The sequence below is a fragment of the Pinus tabuliformis genome, chromosome 8, assembly GCF_031772625.1.
Source record: "Pinus tabuliformis cultivar Carrire ecotype Pingquan chromosome 8, CPIR1, whole genome shotgun sequence".
NCBI lineage: Eukaryota > Viridiplantae > Streptophyta > Pinopsida > Pinales > Pinaceae > Pinus > Pinus tabuliformis.
This window is the reverse complement of record NC_142294.1, coordinates 1778297864-1778317469: the sequence shown is the minus strand read 5'-3', so window position 1 is coordinate 1778317469 and position 19606 is coordinate 1778297864. Positions and strand designations below refer to the sequence as shown.

The 19606-nt window shown below is 35.0% G+C and overlaps 1 pseudogene; it reads right to left on the bottom strand.

Annotated features, from left to right (window-relative positions):
* Positions 1-668: 668 nt before the first annotated feature.
* Positions 669-1755, bottom strand: LOC149243305 (reticulon-like protein B12 pseudogene; annotated as a pseudogene).
* Between the last annotated feature and the right edge of the window lie 17851 nt (positions 1756-19606).

Genomic DNA, 19606 nt, shown 5'->3' with positions numbered 1-19606 from the left:
ATTCAGAAAAATAGGCATGCATAAAGTTGTGAAAGATAAGGTAATGGAAGATTGCTGCAACATAGGGATGGTCTAGGCATTTCGAAGGAAAAAGGTGAGTAGTCATGAATCTTTGTGTAGTAGAAAATGTCATGATATGTGCAGTGAAGAATTAGTTCCTTCAAGGTCCAATGATGCATGTTTCATTGTGATTTCGCAAAATCACTTTTGCATTAGAGTGTCTTCAACTTTGAAAAACTTAGCACCATTCCTGCATAAAAATTGTCACCTTTGTGTGCCATCTCCATCGATCATTCCTGTATGAAGTGACTCAAAAACAAATTAGCTCATTTTCAAGAATTTATGAAATGTCCATTATTTTTTAAAGTTACACTAATTGTGGATGAAAAGGGTGTCGCATTGGAATGTTGAGCTTCCTGCATAAGCTTCTCGTTGACCTACACATAACACCAATCTCATTTCACTTGTTAGTATATGCATCCTAAATTTTGCCCACAAATTCACTTTAAAATAAATGATAAAATCCAACATACTTTTATTCCCCCCCAACTAGAAATATTGCATGTTTATGTACAGTGGGCGGAGAGATGGGCGGATACTGGTGCATGGTAAGGCAACTTTGCCAATTTTACGTTTCTGGAGCAGTCTAATGGTGATCCAGCCTCAAAACATATGCTGCAACTCCTAGAAGTAACAATCCAAATTCCTCAGCTTTACAACTGATCTCATTGACCTGAAAACGGGTTTGGTTAAGAACCTCAAAAATACAGGTTCACCTATTCAAATGAACAGGACAAGTTTATCTCAATAGACTTTTACCCCAGCTGTAATGAATATAGATTAATTTACTGCATCTTCTTGCCCTTCGAGAAGTTTTTGGGTATCTTACTTATAACATGTGCATTGAATTGTGAAAAAAAAGCTTCCGGAATTCATTATAAGCAATATCTGCATATTTGTCTACTTGATCTTCATACTTTTCATATAAAGCAGGAATTGAGAGCAAAATAACAAGACTCGTGTACCCGAGTGTGAGTACCCCCAATAGTCGAGATAAGCCACAGACATACAACCACCTTGAGGAAGAGCTTGGGATCTTTTCTGAGGGCAATATCATGTGCTACTGTAAGCAGAAAGTTAATCCGGGAACGTATTGATGCAGCTGTGTCATTTACCATATCTTCCGATAATTCTAATTCAGGCAGGGGAGGGGGAGGCCTGCTTATGAGAGCTGCGGCAGTTGCCCAGACAAACAAGATGGTGACCAAAAGGAGAAGCACATTGGCTACAAGTGACAATAGTGTGTACCCAGATTTCTCAAATAAAATCCATGCCACAGCAGCACCAACAAGGATACCTAGTGATGTATTTCTTCGCCTCCATAACATCAAATCAGCCATGATTCCTCCTCCGAGAATTTCATGAATGCTCTTTTGTCTGTTGAAGAGCCGAGATGGGTTCTTTTCATCAGTGGGCAATGTGGAGGTTGCCATCTTACCATTGGCAGAATTTTCTGACATTATCTTATAGATCTGAGTTGTTTCCTCTGCCTGGATCAAAATGGTAGAGAAGACAAGTTGAATCGGGTAGCTTGACAGTAAGATCTCTCACTGAAATTGCTTGGTTTATACTTCAACTCGGAACGAATTGTGGTTGCAGATCGCTCGAATATTAAGAATCCTCTCTTTCATGATAAAGTTTTGCAGTACCATGTTTTTGCTTTTTCTTTCCTCTTTTGCTTTCTAAAATACATGAAAAATCAATTACCATACCAAAATGAATAAAAGGTAAAAGGAGACCATCACATTTAACTTCTAAAAGGAAAATCGAAATGGCTGGCTGCTTGGATTTCTAGATGTCTCCCTCTGTACTGTTATTATTAGGTTGGATTCCTTGCAAGAGGAGATCGGAAATGCACAGAGTCTAGACTTAATTTTTTTAGCAAATGGACACAATGATTTGCATATTGAAAGATGTTTTTGATGAAGCATATTGCAAAACATGAATTTATTTATTCTTGAAATTAGTCTAAATCATCCCTATTTTATGATCCTCGTGATCGCACTAAGCACGGAGGAGAGCATACTTATTTTAAGCAAAACTGAAAATGAAAGCAAAAACTAAAAATGAAAGCCTACCTACTCTATACTAATTAGAAAAAAAATTAGTTACGTGTAATTAAACTTCCAATGAAGCCATTCACGTAGCAATAACAACAATATATCCAGTAACAATTTTTTAAATGATGGATGAAAATATTTGAGAGTGAATGAGTCTAGTTGCTGTAACTGCAAATCAACTAAAAAATAAAAAGATGAATCTAATCTAGTACTTACCTGGAACCATTGTTCGATAAAGCTTTGATAGGCACAATTTCTCTCACTTAGATCATGTTGTAACTCCTGTTCTTCTTCTCCGATCTGCTATTCTTCTTCCTCGATCTCCTATTCGAATGATTGTTCGCCATCAGATATGTAGGATTCTTCAGATGTTGAATATTCGTTTATTTATTGGGGAGTAGTTGAACCTTTAATTCTTGTCAAGATCTCCTCTTCCAAGGAAGAAGAGATCCCGACTTCTGCTAGGATTTGAGTGAGTAGTTCCAAGCTGAAAATCATTGTTAAACCATGTTGAAAAAGGAATTCTTACATACTAAAAACATAGTGCTAATAATTGTATGAGCTTTTAATCCTTTTACAAGGTTTTAGTTCACAAAAACTCTTCCAAATCAGCACACTAAAAACAAAAGGACCACAGAAATAATCTTGAATTCAATACTCAATTAAACCCTCTTACAAGGATTGCTCATTAATTTAGTAATTGAATTTTTCAATTATAACCATGAACCATGAATTCATCAAACACTCTTCACAGTTGCGAAAATAAAACACACTTGTAGAAATTGAAATTCACACTTGCATGAAAAATCAAACTAAACTTCAATCCATCGTGCCTCCCCGGCAACGGCACCAAAATGTTGGGTGAAAATATTATCGTTTAATTATGTTGTAGTACTTGCCCAACTATTTAATTTGTCAATCCGAGATTCGTAGACTTACGAGACACATGCACTATATATGCAGGACTGAAGTGGAACTAATCTAATCTAGATTACTGGAATCAAATTAATCTAAGAAGGCATTGAAACACTAACTAGGAAAGCAGGAAAATTGCATAAGGGAAAGCAATACAACATGTGAAGAATTGAATGACAAACAACATATGTGAGCTCACAACAATAAAACTATCTCAAATTATATTACAAGAATCAAATTACAAATCATGAAAGCATAACAATAAAAGATGAAAGACTAAGAATTCCTTTCCATTATTCATTATTATCCAAATGAAGAGAGAGCACTCTCTTATATACATGAGGAAGATAACCATCTCATAATTACATATCCAATATTCTCTCAAGCACTCTCAACTAATTTCCCATTATTACAAGATATGATCCCTTTGAATCCTCCACAAATCTCTCAAGCATTTTCAACTACTTTCCCATTATTACAAAATATGATCCCTTTGAATCCTCCACAAATCTCTCAAGCATTTTGGATAAGATATGCTATCCAAATCCTCCATGATTTTCTCCTTAGGAATAGGCTTGCATAATTATCTCCTTAATATGGTAGAGGAGATATGGATAAGATATGCCAACCAAATCCTCCATGATTTTCTCCTTAGGAATAGGCTTGCATAATTATCTCCTTAATATGGTGGAGGAGATATTTGAGAAGTCTCTTGGAATTAATTCTTCACATATTTCCTACACATCACAAAACTCACATATTCTTGAGATATATATAAAAATATGTATATTTTCTAATATTTAATCATAAATTCACTTGTAATAAAAAAATGAATAAAATGGAAAATAAGAAGGTGAAAGCCAAATGTATTTATGAAAATGGTATGATAAAAGGTTAATGGGATGATGAAATGTAAGGAATAATGAAGAAAAAGGTGGATGAAAATATGACATTTCTGAGTCCCAACAAGTATCTTGGAGGATAAGGATCTCTAGATGCGGATTGAGATGGACGATGATGGAAAGTACCATGTTTCAGGTGAAGGTATGGTTGTGTTTCAGAAGGAGCATGGAGCTCCTCTCACCTTGACTGATATAAAGTATGTACCTGGTCTGAAGAAGAATCTTGTGTGTGTCGCTATGCCAGAAGACAAAGGCTATGATGTAGTCTTTAGTAAAGGAAAGGTATTCCTGAGGCATATCGGTAATGGACAGACCAAGAGGATTGGGATTCAAGTTAAGAATCTCAACAAGCTGGAGGTAGACGACTGTGCTGCATTGAGTTCCAAAGTTGAGTTGGTGTAGAGCCAAGATGTTGGCGAGCTATGGCATAGAATATTGGGCCACTTGCACCATGGGGCCTTGAAGATCATGCAACAGATTTCTACCATACTTCCCAAGGGAAAACTGGAGCAGACGGATACATGCAAAGGTTGTACCTTAGGTAAGTATGTGAAATCTTCCTTTCAGGATCGAGACAGTAGAGCTGGAGCAATCCTGGAGTGAGTTCACACAGATGTGTGTGGACCATTCTCTACAGCATGCAGAGCTAAACAAAGGTACTATGTTATTTTTATTGATGATTTTTCTTGTAGATGTTGGATCTACTTTATGCAAAAGAAGGATCAGACCTTCTTAAGGTTTTGTGAGTTTAAAGCCTTGGCAGAGAAAGAATCTGGAAAGAAAATAAAAGCCTTGCGTAGCGAAAATGGTGGAGAGTATGTCTCCCAACAGTTTAAGGACTTTTGCGCTGTAGAAGGAATTAAACGGGAGTTGACGGCACCCCATAACCCACAGTAGAATGGGGTGGCCGAAAGGAAGAACATATCAATTGTGGGAGTAGCTCGAGCGATGTTGCATGACCAAAGCCTACCACTTCATTTGTGGGCTGAGGCATGCAATACAACAGTATACTTGCAAAACAGAAGCCCACACCGTATACTGGGGATGAAGACACCTATGGAAGCCTTTTCCGGGAAGCGACCAGATGTGAGTCACTTCAGGATCTTTGGATCATCGGTTTATTGCCATGTGACCAAAGATGCTTGGAGGAAGCTAGATCCAACAACTGAGTTGGGGATACTTGTGGGGTACACTGATACACCCCACAAATTTTCTCATGGATATGCGCTTTTCCACCGTACAAGCTGTGAAAGATTTTCACTGGAAAAAAAATTGTCATTTGGGCTTTATCAAGACGAAACAAAAGACAATTTATTTTGTAATCTCATCTAAGTAAGTTTAAACATGTGTTCCTTTTATTTTAGCGTTAATTAATTTGATGATTTGGATGGTTGGTTTAACTTCTTTTCTAGTGAAGCAACATGTCACAAAAACATATGTGAAGTAAAAAGGTAATCCTTTCACCATGAAGGATTTTGATATTTTTTTCTATTGGCCATCTAAGCTATGTGTGTGCCCCTTATCATTTAATGTCATTGAATTCAAATATTTAATTGATTACAATGGCCCTTAGTTTGTACTTTATTTTGTGAACGTTATGATTAATATATTTGCATTTTTTGCTTTATGCAAGGATGCTTTTGTGAATAAAAAAGAAGTCACTTGCTTGTAAAATCATGGATATATAAGCAATCCATTTTCATGAATATTCCGTATTCAAATTTGATAGTGCAATGTTTCTTTAATGTTACGATACAAGGTGGTATTATGGTTTTTATATAAACAATATATTGAAACTTAAAATTAATAAGTATTTTTTAAGTAAACTTAAAATTAATAAGTATTTTTTAAGTAAAAAGTAATCGATAGTATTCAAATAAATTCATAAATCTAATAATGAAACATATTTATATATATTTAAAAGATGTAAAGGAAGTAATTGATGGATCGGATCATTTTGGAGTAAAATAGAGATAGGTTTCTAAATAATTTTGGATGAAACATTAGTCTCATTATCATCCGAATTTATTAAAATGTGTTTGTACACATTTTATTGTATTTTTAGCTTATGAAATTATCTAAATAATGATAATTACGAATAATGAAACACATTTGAAGACAACTAAGGAAAGTAATTAATGAATTAGATAACCTTGGAGCAAAATAGAGAGAAGTGCATGGATAATTTTGGATGAAACATTAATCCCAACACCAAAGTTTCTTATCAAAGTTAAGAGTTTATTGAAATGTGTTTGTGCACATTTTGTTCCATCTTTAACTTATGGGATTATCTAAATAATGACCATTAGTCTCACTATAGTTGCATAGTTACATTAAATGATTATTTAAAGTTAAATGGAAACTAGAATAGATGTATTATCAATTGAATTTTCATTAAAGAAATATTTTATTAGAATTATCATAAATTTATTTTCAAATCAATATTAATATTTACTTCTGTCTGCCTGGGGTAGTTCAAGTGGCGATGGCCGTGGAATAAAGTCTCATCGATAGCGGTGGAATGAAGTCTCACCGAACCGAAGATCTTGAGTTGGAATCTTGTACTACCCTCCCCCTTGCGGAATGAATAATGGACATGTAAAATCGTAGAATGAAGTCTCACCTAACTGGATCTTGAGTTCAAATCTTGTACTACACTTCCCCCGTTGCCGAATGAATAATGGACATGTAAAATTGTAGAATGAAGTCTCACCTAACCGGATCTTGAGTTCAAATCTTGTACTACCCTCCCCCGTTGCGGAATGAATAATGGACATGTAAAATCGAAAATAAGAGAATCCTACCAAACTTAACAAAAAATATATATTTTTATTTACTTCTAAATTTTTTATTATATATATTTAATACATTTTTAAATTAAAATCCAAAAATAATACAAATATAAAAATTTATTGTATGTTACAATATCATCGGATATTATTTAGCATGAATATAAAGAATTTAATTTATAATAATATAAATTATTAATTTTATGATGATTTATATAAATATTATTAATTACTATTTTTTAAAGCATAAAAAAATATGATATCATCTCAAGATCATTAAATTATGAAAAAAATTACAAATGTAAATTTATAAAAAACATATTATCATTAATTAAAAAAATTAAAATATTTAATATAAAAAATTAATAATACCTATAATATTAATAAATAAATTCGCCCCTTAGATTATATTTTTATTATATTTTTTTATTTAAAAAAAAACATTTTCCAGGTAATATCCACATCAGCCCGCAACCCCTCTAATCAAGATTTGAATTTCTACACCATAGAAAGTTGGTACCAATGGCGATTATAAAAGTAATAAAGTAATTACTCTGAAGTGAACCCATTATATCTGATTTTATGATCAAGAAAGTAAATGGGAAGTTTTGGACAGACAGTGAGATCCAAACATATGCTGGTGGAAAATATCTCCTTCGTTGACGATGGAACACGTGGCATGGCATTTCATTTTTTCCCTAAGTAACAAATATTAACTCAGTTATGCATTATTACCAAATATTTCCCTCAAAACTAATGTAAATGCTGGTTGCAAATAATTAATAAATATTACGTGATGAAGTCAATTCTAATATATGTCCTCCCATACCACGTTGCAAAAACAGTGCCAACGCATTTTTATTCAACGCTTACCCACATATATATTAATACATTTTGTTATCGAAAGTGCTTAGAATATATATATATATATATATATATATATATATATATTTTTATTTTTTTTATTTTTTTTCAGCATGAAGTCTTTAGCTTCTTTACATGACCAGTCAATCTGCTATAAATACATGCAGAGTGAGGTTCCAGTTGTTAGGGATGGAATCTGACTGATACTATTTAATTTTTTAAAAATTGTTTTTAATTTTAAATTTCCATAAAATTTGTTTAATCAAGTAATTTTTTATTTTTTATTTTTTTTAAATAATTTTTAATTTTAACACATTGATTTTATTTTTTTATAAAATAAAATTGGTCTAATCAAGTATATAACAACTAAGAAATTAGAATTCCAACTTTTAAAAATTCAGAAAACCAATTTCCATAAAATTTGTTTAATCAAGTAATTTTTAATTTTTTAAAATAATTTTTAATTTTAACAAATTGATTTTAATTTTTTATAAAATAAAAATTGTTTAATCAAGTATATAATAAATTAGAAATTAGAATTTCTACTTTTAAAAATTCAGAAAACCAAGTTAGACACTAAATTGGTGTATGAGACCCTTCTGTTTATCAAATAATTAATTTATTAAAACACTTGATAATGAGAGATTTTTTTAAATAATTTTCAATTTTAACAAATTCATTTTTAAATCTCAATAAAATTTGTTTAATTTCCAAATTGGTGTATGAGAGCCTCTTGTTTATGGGACAATGGACCCAATTGATATATGAGACCCTTTTGTTTATCAAATAATTAATTTATCAAAACATTTGATATCGAGAATTTTTTAATTTTTTAAAAATAGTTTTGAATTCTAATAAATTTATTTTAAATCTCCATAAAATTTGTTTAATCTTTAGATTGGTGTATGAGACCTTCTTGGTTATTGGACAAGGGACCCACTTCTGGGGGTCGCGATTTGACAACTAAGTTTATAAAGGCATACATACATAATTTACCCCCTCTGGTTTTGAACCAATGACCTCTTAGAAAGAAACATATACTCTTAACCATTAAGCCCACTCAACCATTAAACCCACAGAAATTATATATACACAAAAACCTTATTATCATAATTCTTGATCATAATATTAATATTACACAAAATGAAAAGGAGTTGTCTATAATGCGACTTTTTGGAGATTCCGCTGACAGAATCCGGCGGAAGAAATTGAGGTTAAATCTTGATTTGTTGCAGTTAAAATGAGTTTTTAACTGCATATTTGGATTCAGCACCCTGGAAAACCCCTGGGATGCTTTGATTGTGCAGAAACTAGCTATCAAACTTGCGATTCCAATAAATTGCTGCCAGATTTTGACCGAAAAAAACAACCAAAAAAGCTTCCAAAAAAAATCGCATTATAGACAACTGCAAATGAAAATCTTCCATAAAAATGTCCAAAATCTTTTTGAACATAGAAATACTTTTTAATGATAAAATCAATCATTATAATATACCGTTGATGTTTTTAATAATCAATATCGTTAATGTAACTAAAAGATACATGTGCCGAGATATACTTACATCCCAATATAGTTGGGGATTATACTAATGTATGTAACGCGAATAAGTCTATGTTCGGCATATAATGTTTGTTTTATTGGTTTAATTTTAGTGAATTAGGTAGTATTTATAGTATGGTTAATAGTAAATCTATTTTATTTGGTTTTTTAAGTGAAGAAGAGAGTTTGATTTTCCTTTTTTTTTAATAGTGAAGTGAAGAAGAGAGTTCAATTTCGAAAGAGTTTGAAATTATAATTTTGTATGTAATGGGTTAGGTTGAATAAAATTTAAAAATGATGTATTATGTGTTTTGATGGAGTTTGGGCTTATAATTTTATGTCATGGGTTTCGTTGGAAAATAATTAAAATTGATGTAGTATATGATTTGATGTGGTGATAAATGTGCATTAATGAAGTTGATAAGGAATGGTAGGTGTTAATTTAGGGTTATGTAATTTGGTGGATTTCTCATTATTACGAAGTTTAGTAAATGGATTTTAAATTAATTATTTTTTGTTTTTTTTTTTTAAATTATTGTTTTTATGTATTTTATTTATAATGGTTAGACATTTTTTTGTTAGTATGTCTCAAAGTTATGGTTTTTTTAAGTTTTATATGTATTGTTTCAAGTATCAATTTTATAGTTATGATTGTCAATATGATGTATTTTGATCAATTGCCAATAGTTTATTGCATGGATGAGTAAGTCACATTATTAGTTTCGAAGGTTTTCTTTTGTTTTCATTTTGTATGGGTATGATTTTGATTATTTTGATGCCTAGTGTGGTGGTTTGTGGTTAGAGTGATTGTGAAGGAAGTGGCTTTGTCATCTCTTTTGAGTTCATATTTGTACACATTCCTATGGGTTGTATATGACGTGGTTAGGAGCATTATTTTATTATATGACATGGAAAAAGACATTAGGAGAATTTTGAGGTCTAAAATGGGCTTCATAAGGAAAATAATACAATAATAGATAAATAATAAAATAAAAGTTATGGATTTTTAAAGAAACATAAAGGAAACTACATTTTTATTATATTTTTGACTTATCTCCTTATTGGTTTACTCAAATGTCAAGTGTAGACACATATTGTATACAAAATTAGATTCCACATCCAATGAATACCAACTTTCATACTTTTGAGTAGACGCGCGCGCGCGTGCACACACACACTCACACATATATGAAAAAACCGTGTTCAACATGTTTTTTCGTGTATTTTAATTTTTTTTCAATGTAGCTCTAGCATAGTGGATATTCATTGGAGGTGGAATTTAATTCTACATACAACATGTTTCTACACTTGAAATTTGAGTAAACCTATAAGGAGATAAGTTGAAAATACAATTGAAAAAATTAGTTTTCTTCTTTTCTCTCTAAAATATTCTCCCCTAAGAATGATATTGTCATCTTGAATCTTATTGGTTCTTTTCAAGTTAAATTTGTTAGTGCATTTTTTGTTTTGAGGTCCATTTTTACCTCAAAATTCCCCTAACGACACATTAACAAAAATTTGAAAGAAAAATAAATTAACATGACCTACAATTTAATGTACCAATTGATGCAAACATTGATGTGTTTAATAGTCTATGGAAATAAGGCCTTATTATCAATTGAATTTGAGTGATGACAACCTAACTTGACATTGATTTGATGAAAGCACAAGATGATAGGATACAACAATTTAATTCATTGGATGAGTATAGAATGAAAACCTTGTTACACACTAAGGTAGTCTAGTTGTAGAGAAAACTATGGCATGAAAAATAAATTAAGACCAGAGGCTTCCAAGAGGGTGATTGGGCTCTCTCGTATGACTCCAGGTTTGATCATTTCAAAGGAAAAATCATGACCAGATGGCTAGGGCCTTACCTAGTGGAGAAATGTTATGATAATGACTCCGTCAAAATCAAGACTATAGATGAGGAACAAATACCACTTCTAGTGAATGGATATTGGTTAAAGATTTACAAGAAGCCCCTCTCTAGGGATGAGTTTACACATTCAATAAGAAAGGAAATAAATGTGATTGAGAGCATTAGAGCTCCCAATCCATTCAATCCCTAACTAGCAAGAAAAAAGGAAAAAGGAAAAAGGAAAAAAAAACCTTTAGTGAGAACTTCCTTTGAAGCACTTGAGGCAGACTCACTAGTTGAAAACCTCTATGAGGTAGTCTTTAGTGAGAATGTCCTTTGAAGCACTTGAGGTAGACTCACTAGTTGAAAACCTCTATGAGGTAGTTAGTAAGTTTGGAGAGAAAAAAGAGAAAAAATAAGAGCTCTATATGAAAACCTCTTCCAAGTCTCATGAAATAGTCCCACTATATGAAAACCTCCATGAGGCATCCAGTAAGCCCAAAAAAAGGAAAAAAAGATACAAGAGAAAAAAAATGTCATGTCCCTTCTCACAAACATTAGTCACAGGGTGCAGCTACACATTTTTGGCACAATTTGACTTAGGAGGAGGACCCCACACTTAGATTCGACTTTATTTAGCAGCTAGTGGGATGTGGGGGCCACCCACATGGGGAATTCGAACTTGGCCATTCGATATGCTTGGAGGGAAATCGAATGGGTGGATGGAGGGGCCCACATGAGGCTAAGGAGGCCCAAGGGAATATAAGGAGGGATCAACTCTCATTTTGGACTATCTTCTACATTTGCAAACAAACACTCACTTGTACGCTTTGTTGTTTAGCAAGTCTACCGGCTGTTTAGCCACGAATCTCTCACGCGGGAGATTCAACCTCTACTTCGAGGGACCATCCGTGCCCGCCCTAGGGAGGTTGTTCTATAGGAGTTCCAAGGAGTTAGGGACAACAATAAACTTCAGTCATCAACATAGAGAGGGAACTGCGTATTCCTCGGCAATTAGAAAACACGTAGGAGGAGTTGGAGGCCAGCAAGGGGATTCATTGCTAGTGGGAGATCCAAGAACTGAGGATGAAGCATAGTGTAGGCATTTTCGTTGGAGTTTGCAACTAGCTAGACCAACACATTAGTCAATCGTATTTCTGAGCAGAGGGATAGCGTAGAGGCCATCCAACAGCAATTCGTGGGGACTTGGGGAGCAGTTGATCTTGGCCAAGAGCCATTCGGGGAGCTAGGAGTTGGATAGCATAGGAAAAACCAAAATCTTAGAGGAGTTTGCAGAGGGATTTGCAGGCAGTTTCCTGTAGGTCGAAATTGGTAGCCATAGTTGGGGAGAGGCTCCAAGGAGGTTGAAAATGTGAAATCAAAACCAACTAAATTCCCTTCTGGGTTTTTTCCAAGGAGTTTGGGGTTAAAATCACACAATTTCTGGGCGGTATTTTAGCACTTTCTAGCTGGTCGAAGTTCAGCAGTGCAGTAGTTTATTAGGGCAGCACAATGCAGAGTGGTGCAGCAGTTGGGCAGCCTTCAACTCATCCATTTTCCCACCTGGGATTTATCTTGCTTGTTCATTGGGATCAGCATAGGTTCACCATTCTAATATATATTGTATCTAGCCTGCAGATTTTTAATAATATGGCTCAACAGTTCCTTACTTGTAGCATTTCCATGGATGTTTAATGTGTGTTTCATTTTTATATTCTGCTACACAGTTTATTTGCTTAATATCACTTGCATTCCTACTTAGGAACATTACAAAAAACAAGAGTAATTTTTTGTCTCACATATATATCTATTCATGTACTGTAAGGACACAACAAATCAGGTCAAATGGACCAACTTGCATCATGGTCCAAGTCATCAGCACAGTCACTCCAAAGTGGCCTAGATGACATCCATACACTATCTTCCATTTACCTTCATCACCACAACATCACCATCACATGCCATCTCCTTGCCATGTGTTTTATACAACATCCCTGAACTGCTACAGGAAACTCTTATACTATATAGGAAAGACTAGTTTAAAGAAAAAAGCTACAGATGAAAGAAATTTTTGGTATTTGGTCTGAGAAAGGAAACCAACTTGGTTTATCCCCTACTGTTCACTTCCTTACACCTTGTAGTAGCCCACTTCCTCCATTTTTTTCATCACAATCACACCAAAAATCCTCTCCATCACCATCACCTCCATTTCCATGACCTATCAGTCCACCTTGCCACTTCAGAAGGATTTTATCATTGAGCATGAGGGGTATCTGTGCCTGCTACAAGAGATTACATAGTCCTATAGTAGATTGTAGAAGTCGTACAGGCCCAGGTTTCAGATATATTTTTTTTTTTGAAGACCACACCATTCAAAAACTCAACAACTTCAAGAAATCACTCCCACTTCCATAAAAATGTCCTGAGGAGCTACATGATCCTTGGTAGGCAAATACAAGATTAACTATCCACTACACATAACATTTTGAAGGAACTTGCAAATTGACAAAAAACAACATCCAACACCCTGAAAGTTAATTGTAAGGCATGAAACCTCTAACACTCATTCTTTGAATTCATTCAAGCATAGGGGAAAATATCTTTCATGTAAAAGGAGTGGCTTAAATATCCTAGCCTAACTAGCAACAACTTTGACTAAACTAGTAGTTAAAACTCACCTTTATCTAAAAAGCTCTTCCCACATGTGGGGAGAAAGTAAGAAAAACCATTGATCTTTCAAAAAGGTGGTCATTGTCATTCGTGATGGGTAGTTGAGGTGGAGAATAATAGAAAGTATCATATAGGAAGTTATGTCTAAAACACAACATGGAGGACAAACCTAAGGTTGTTGAATTCTACATCCATAACTTTGTGGTTGCCAACATGCCCATATGGGATCCAAACCCATACCTTGGGGATGTACAACTATTAGCACTAACATCCTAGTTGAGGGACGAGGAAAGGCAAAAGGAAGTGAAGAAAACATCAGATGGGGAACTAAAAGAACAATTGTGAATCAAACCTAAGCATCCAAACCCCTCCATACTCACCACACCTCATTCCATCATCGCACAGGACCCTGAGATAGTGGATGTTACAAGTCATTTTGTCACAATTGCGAACATGATCGCAAATTTGGATCTATCTCTATCCGATGAACCTTTTTTATAATCCCCTTCAAAGTCTCAAGAAAAACCATTATGAAAATAACAAGAATCCCGCTTACACATTGCCACTTGCCTTTCTGCTATTCGCTCCCGCCAAACAACTATATGACCGTTAAATAATTTAATCCTTCCCTCTAATTTCTATCTTTATTAATTAGAACGCAAAAATTCTTATAATATTCTAATCCATTTTAATATCCTCTTTTAAAAAAATATAATTACCCTGCATACTCCTTTTTCACCATTTCTCTTTTCAGCAGCACAAGTGCGGCCTAGAATTTCAGAATTGTGCAGCCATCTTCCTATGCCAATGATCATTAATAGCCTGGTAATTCACCACCCTATCTGGTAATTTTTTTTTTTAAATTTCTTCTCACAAAGGCAAATCTAAAGTAGTTGTAGAAAGCCCTACATTACCCTCTATCATTAACCTATATGAGCTCCCTTAGGTCGATACCCAATATAAAATCTTAGAGACCCAGTGCGAGTTCGATCTATATGAACTCCACAACTGGGAAAACCAGAAATTCCAAGATGTTAGTGATGAATTGAATATTTGGGACTCTTTTTTTCCCCAATTTGTCTTTCCCCAAACTCATCCCTTCCCATAATTTTTCATCTAGTGCCATCTCAGGTATCTTCATAGTTACAGGGTTGTAGTTGCCCAAAGCAATGAAGTTTTATTCGCCATCACACTTGTATCCATATGCCAAGCACTACAAATCCATTTCCAAGCTCCTTTGCGCCCCTTTCCTACTGATTCCCTCATGGAGATCTATCAGAAACTAATATTTCCCCAATGAACTCGTATTTTTGAGTCATTCCTACGTGAAAATTTTGAATTACCTAGAACCAATATGCCCTATTCCACTTCAATTTTTCTAGAAATCTTAAGGAAGGTTATTTCCATGGTCGTCAGTTTTTTAGGTTATCCTACCGATCCAGATTTAAACAGGAACACAACAAATTACATAGATAACCATATATACAACAGAAATAATACTTCATTTCATTAATGTAAAATACTGAAATATGCTTACAAACAGAAATGGAAATAAACTAGCTCGGGCGATGGTAGCTTATCTCTTAGGAGAGATGTGGCGGCTACAGGTCTCTGAAATGTCTTACAATGAGGCTCGAAGGCCTATTTATTGTTGAGAAACAATGGAAAAGCCTAAACATCCAAAACCCTAACCCTAGGAGATGAAGCGCCAAACTATGGGCCTCGTTTTGGGTAAATTGGTACATCAACTTCATGGGGTCGTAACTTTGGCATACGATCTCCGTTTGACGCGCACAATACCTCGTTAGAAAGATCTATCTGAGGACTACAACTTTGGGATGAGAAAATTCAATCCATGTACCCATTTTGCTCCCATTTTTCCCAAAAAACGTCGTTTAGGGCCTCAAAACGGCTCCAGAAGTTCAGGACCCGAAAAACTGCCAAAAATAGTAAATTGTGCTACAAATAAGGAAACTAAAAAACTAAAAGAAACAATGGTGGGGGTTAAAGTGGACTTAGCGGGTGGCCACCAATATCCATCTGGATCATTCCTCCCCCCTTAGGAAGAAATGGTTCCCATTACGTTGAGTTCCTCCATGAGATGAGGAAACTTCTGTTGAACTTGGTCCCTGGTGAGCCACTTGCCCTGGTGAAGGAGTTGGCCTACTTTGAAAACTCGATACAGTTGGATCTTCTGTTGGCGAGTGTGCTTGATCTGCGTGTCCATGATCTGATCAATTGCAGCTTGTTCCATTCAATCTGGATTTAACTCTGTTGGTGTAAGCTGTTTTGCAATGTTGGATGTGTTTAGTAATGGTGGAAAGTATGGTCGAAGGTGGTCCACATTGAACACTGGGTGCAAGCCAAGGAATGGGGGAATGCTGAGCTCAAATGCATTGTCTCCCACAACCTTGGTAATGGTGTAAGGACCATATCCGAGAGGTCTGAGTTTCTGATAGGCTCCGGTAATGCGTTACTTTTGCAAATGCAACCAAACTTTGTCACCCACCTGAAAATTGTGTGGCACTCGATGTTCATCATGTCGCTGCTTGTACTTGGCATTTGATTTCTCCAGAATGTCATGGTCCTGCTCACGGATATGTTGGATGTGCTCAATGAAGTTGCTTGCCTTATCTGTTTCGGACTGGACATGAGCCGAATCTGCCTGAGTAGCTGCAAATGGCATGGCCACATCAATGGGACATAGTGGTTGGAATCCCAAGCCCACCTGAAAAGGGTTGTGGCCAATCAAGCTGTGGAGAGCCCGGTTATAGCTGTGCTGAACATAGGGGAGGCTCTCATCCCATGTGCATGTACATGCGTAGAATGTGTACGATCATCTTGTTGACAACCTCTGTCTAGCCATCAGTTTAGGGATGGATGTTGAAAATAGCAACAAGAAATGCTAAAAATAGAAGTGATAAAAATAGCACTGCTATAAATAGCATTTTAGGATACATTCCAATTTTAGTTAGTCCATAAACTAAAATTGAGAATTAAAATTCGAATTTGATCTTAGCAGTTGTTTGTAAAATAATTAATTAATTCATCTTGAGTTAATTAGTTGGAGAAAATCAAACATGAAGTTTATGTGAAGACATGCAACAATTTTCCCTTTGATTAAGGAAGTTATCCCTTGATTAAAGGAGATTAGGATGAGTCGTACTTTGAGTTATAATTAGTTAGCTCAGTTAATTGAGTTAAGTCCAGTTATATTAGTTCCAATAGTTTGTGGAATTGATTGTGAATTCAGTTAGTTAATTCATGCATGCATGTAACTACTGCACTTCAAATAACTGAATATTCTCTCATAAATAACTCATGCATGTCAGTTCAGTAAGAGACCTATTTGAGATCAGAGGAAGGGACAATGTACTATTAGTTGGAAGATTTTTCCTATATAGGAAACTCATCCATGCAGAAGGAATTATCTCTTTCAGGATTGTGCAGTTATTTATGAGTTTGGTGAGTTGTGTGAGAGGTGAATTCACACAGGTGGCAACATTGGACCCCATGAGAAACTGTGCAAGGAAATAGGAGGCTTGGAGGGCAGAGGAGAAGGTTTTTTAGAAGCCTTTGACTGTCTATGAGAAGCAAAGGGATTGTACTGAGAGCTGGATAGCTTGTGAGCTAAAGCTTTGTGTAATCCGAACATATTTCCACTTGTATGATAATACAGAGATCGGGGTTCTAGCTGAAGCTTTCCCCAGAGTATTCTTCTGTGTTCATGTGTGATTGATTTCTCATTCTCTGTTGTATGTGTTCTATATTGATCTTGCTCATAATCGATTAAGCTTCTGCAAGTTTGTTTGTAGAAGTAGATCAAGTATTTTGCTTTAGTATATTGCATTATCAGGTGATCTACAGTGGGAAATTCTACATGGTATCAGAGCAAAGGTGATCAAAGCGAAGAACAATATACAAAGAAGGGAGAAGTTCGAAGTTTCAAGTTCCTGATTATAGAATTCGAATTCTTATCACATCTCAAATTTCACCAATGGCATTCAACAATTTAAGACTCGAGTATGCCCTTGATGGCAACTCAAATTATATAGCCTGGAAGGATTGCATGGAAGCAATATTAGAGGACAACGGTCTAAAGGACTTCATTGATCAAGAAGTCCCCAAGCTAGCAGCAGCTAATGCTACAGAATTGGCGGAATGGAAGAAATGTGTGGCTAGAGTGAGGAGAATCCTTCTGGAGGGAGTTAGAGACCACATAGCCTCAAGTCTCCATGGGAAGGAGACACCATTTTCAATGTGGAAAAAATTGAAAGATCTATATCAGAACAACAGCGATCATAGGAAGCTGGCGCTGAAAGACAAGCTTCGGAAAATCAAGTGTGAAAAGGGCGACACGATCTCTACATATCTGAACAAGCTCACCACCTGCAGGGATGAGCTTGGAAGTGTAGGGATCACGATAGTCGATGATGACATGGTGAGTCTTTCTCTCCTCGGTCTTCCTAAGAGTTGGCATAGCTACCAAGACTCGGTAAATGGAAGAGAGAAACTGCCAGATTGGGAACAACTTTGGTCGGATCTGATGCAGGAGGAGATAAGGAGAAGCACTAGAGATGGATCTTCATCAAAGCAAGATGATGAAAAAAATCTAGCCTTAGCGAGTAAGGCGAGTAAAGGGAAAGAGAAGGCATCCCATCCCAAATCTAGTTCTTCCCATGGTGGGAAGAAGTTTGACAAATCGAAAGTGCGATGCTTTCATTGTCATGAGGTGGGCTATTATGCTACGAATTGTCCACAGAAGAAATCAAAGAAGGGATCAGATGGTGAGGCACTGGCCTCACAGTTCGAATTGGATTTCTCTCTCATCGCATGCATGGTTTCATCCATGGTGGGATGTGTTTGGTACCTGGACAGTGGAGCCTCTTTCCACATGTCCGGAAACAAGAATCTTTTCAGTACTGTTGAGTGAAAATATTATCGTTTAATTCTATTGTAGTACTTGCCCAACTGTTTAATTTGTCAATCCGAGGTTCGTAGACTTACGAGACACATGCACTATATATGTAGGACTGAAGTGGAACTAATCTAATCTAGATTACCGGAATCAAATTAATCTAAGAAGGCATTGAAACACTAACTAGGAAAGCAGGAAAATTGCATAAGGGAAAAGCAATACAACATGTGAAGAATTGAATGACAAACAACATATGTGAGCTCACAACAATAAAACTATCTCAAATTATATTACAAGAATCAAATTACAAATCATGAAAGCATAACAATAAAAGATGAAAGACTAAGAATTCCTTTCCATTATTCATTATTATCCAAATGAAGAGAGATCACTCTCTTATATACATGAGGAAGATAACCATCTCATAATTACATATCCAATATTCTCTCAAGCACTCTCAACTAATTTCCCATTATTACAAGATATGATCCCTTTGAATCCTCCACAAATCTCTCAAGCATTTTCAACTACTTTCCCATTATTACAAAATATGATCCCTTTGAATCCTCCACAAATCTCTCAAGCATTTTGGATAAGATATGCTATCCAAATCCTCCATGATTTTCTCCTTAGGAATAGGCTTGCATAATTATCTCCTTAATATGGTAGAGGAGATATGGATAAGATATGCCAACCAAATCCTCCATGATTTTCTCCTTAGGAATAGGCTTGCATAATTATCTCCTTAATATGGTGGAGGAGATATTTGAGAAGTCTCTTGGAATTAATTCTTCACATATTTCCTACACATCACAAAACTCACATATTCTTGAGATATATATAAAAATATATATATTTTCTAATATTTAATCATAAATTCACTTGTAATACAAAAATGAATAAAATGGAAAATAAGAAGGTGAAAGCCAAATGTATTTATGAAAATGGTATGATAAAAGGTTAATGGGATGATGAAATGTAAGGAATAGTGAAGAAAAAGGTGGATGAAAATATGACATTTCTGAGT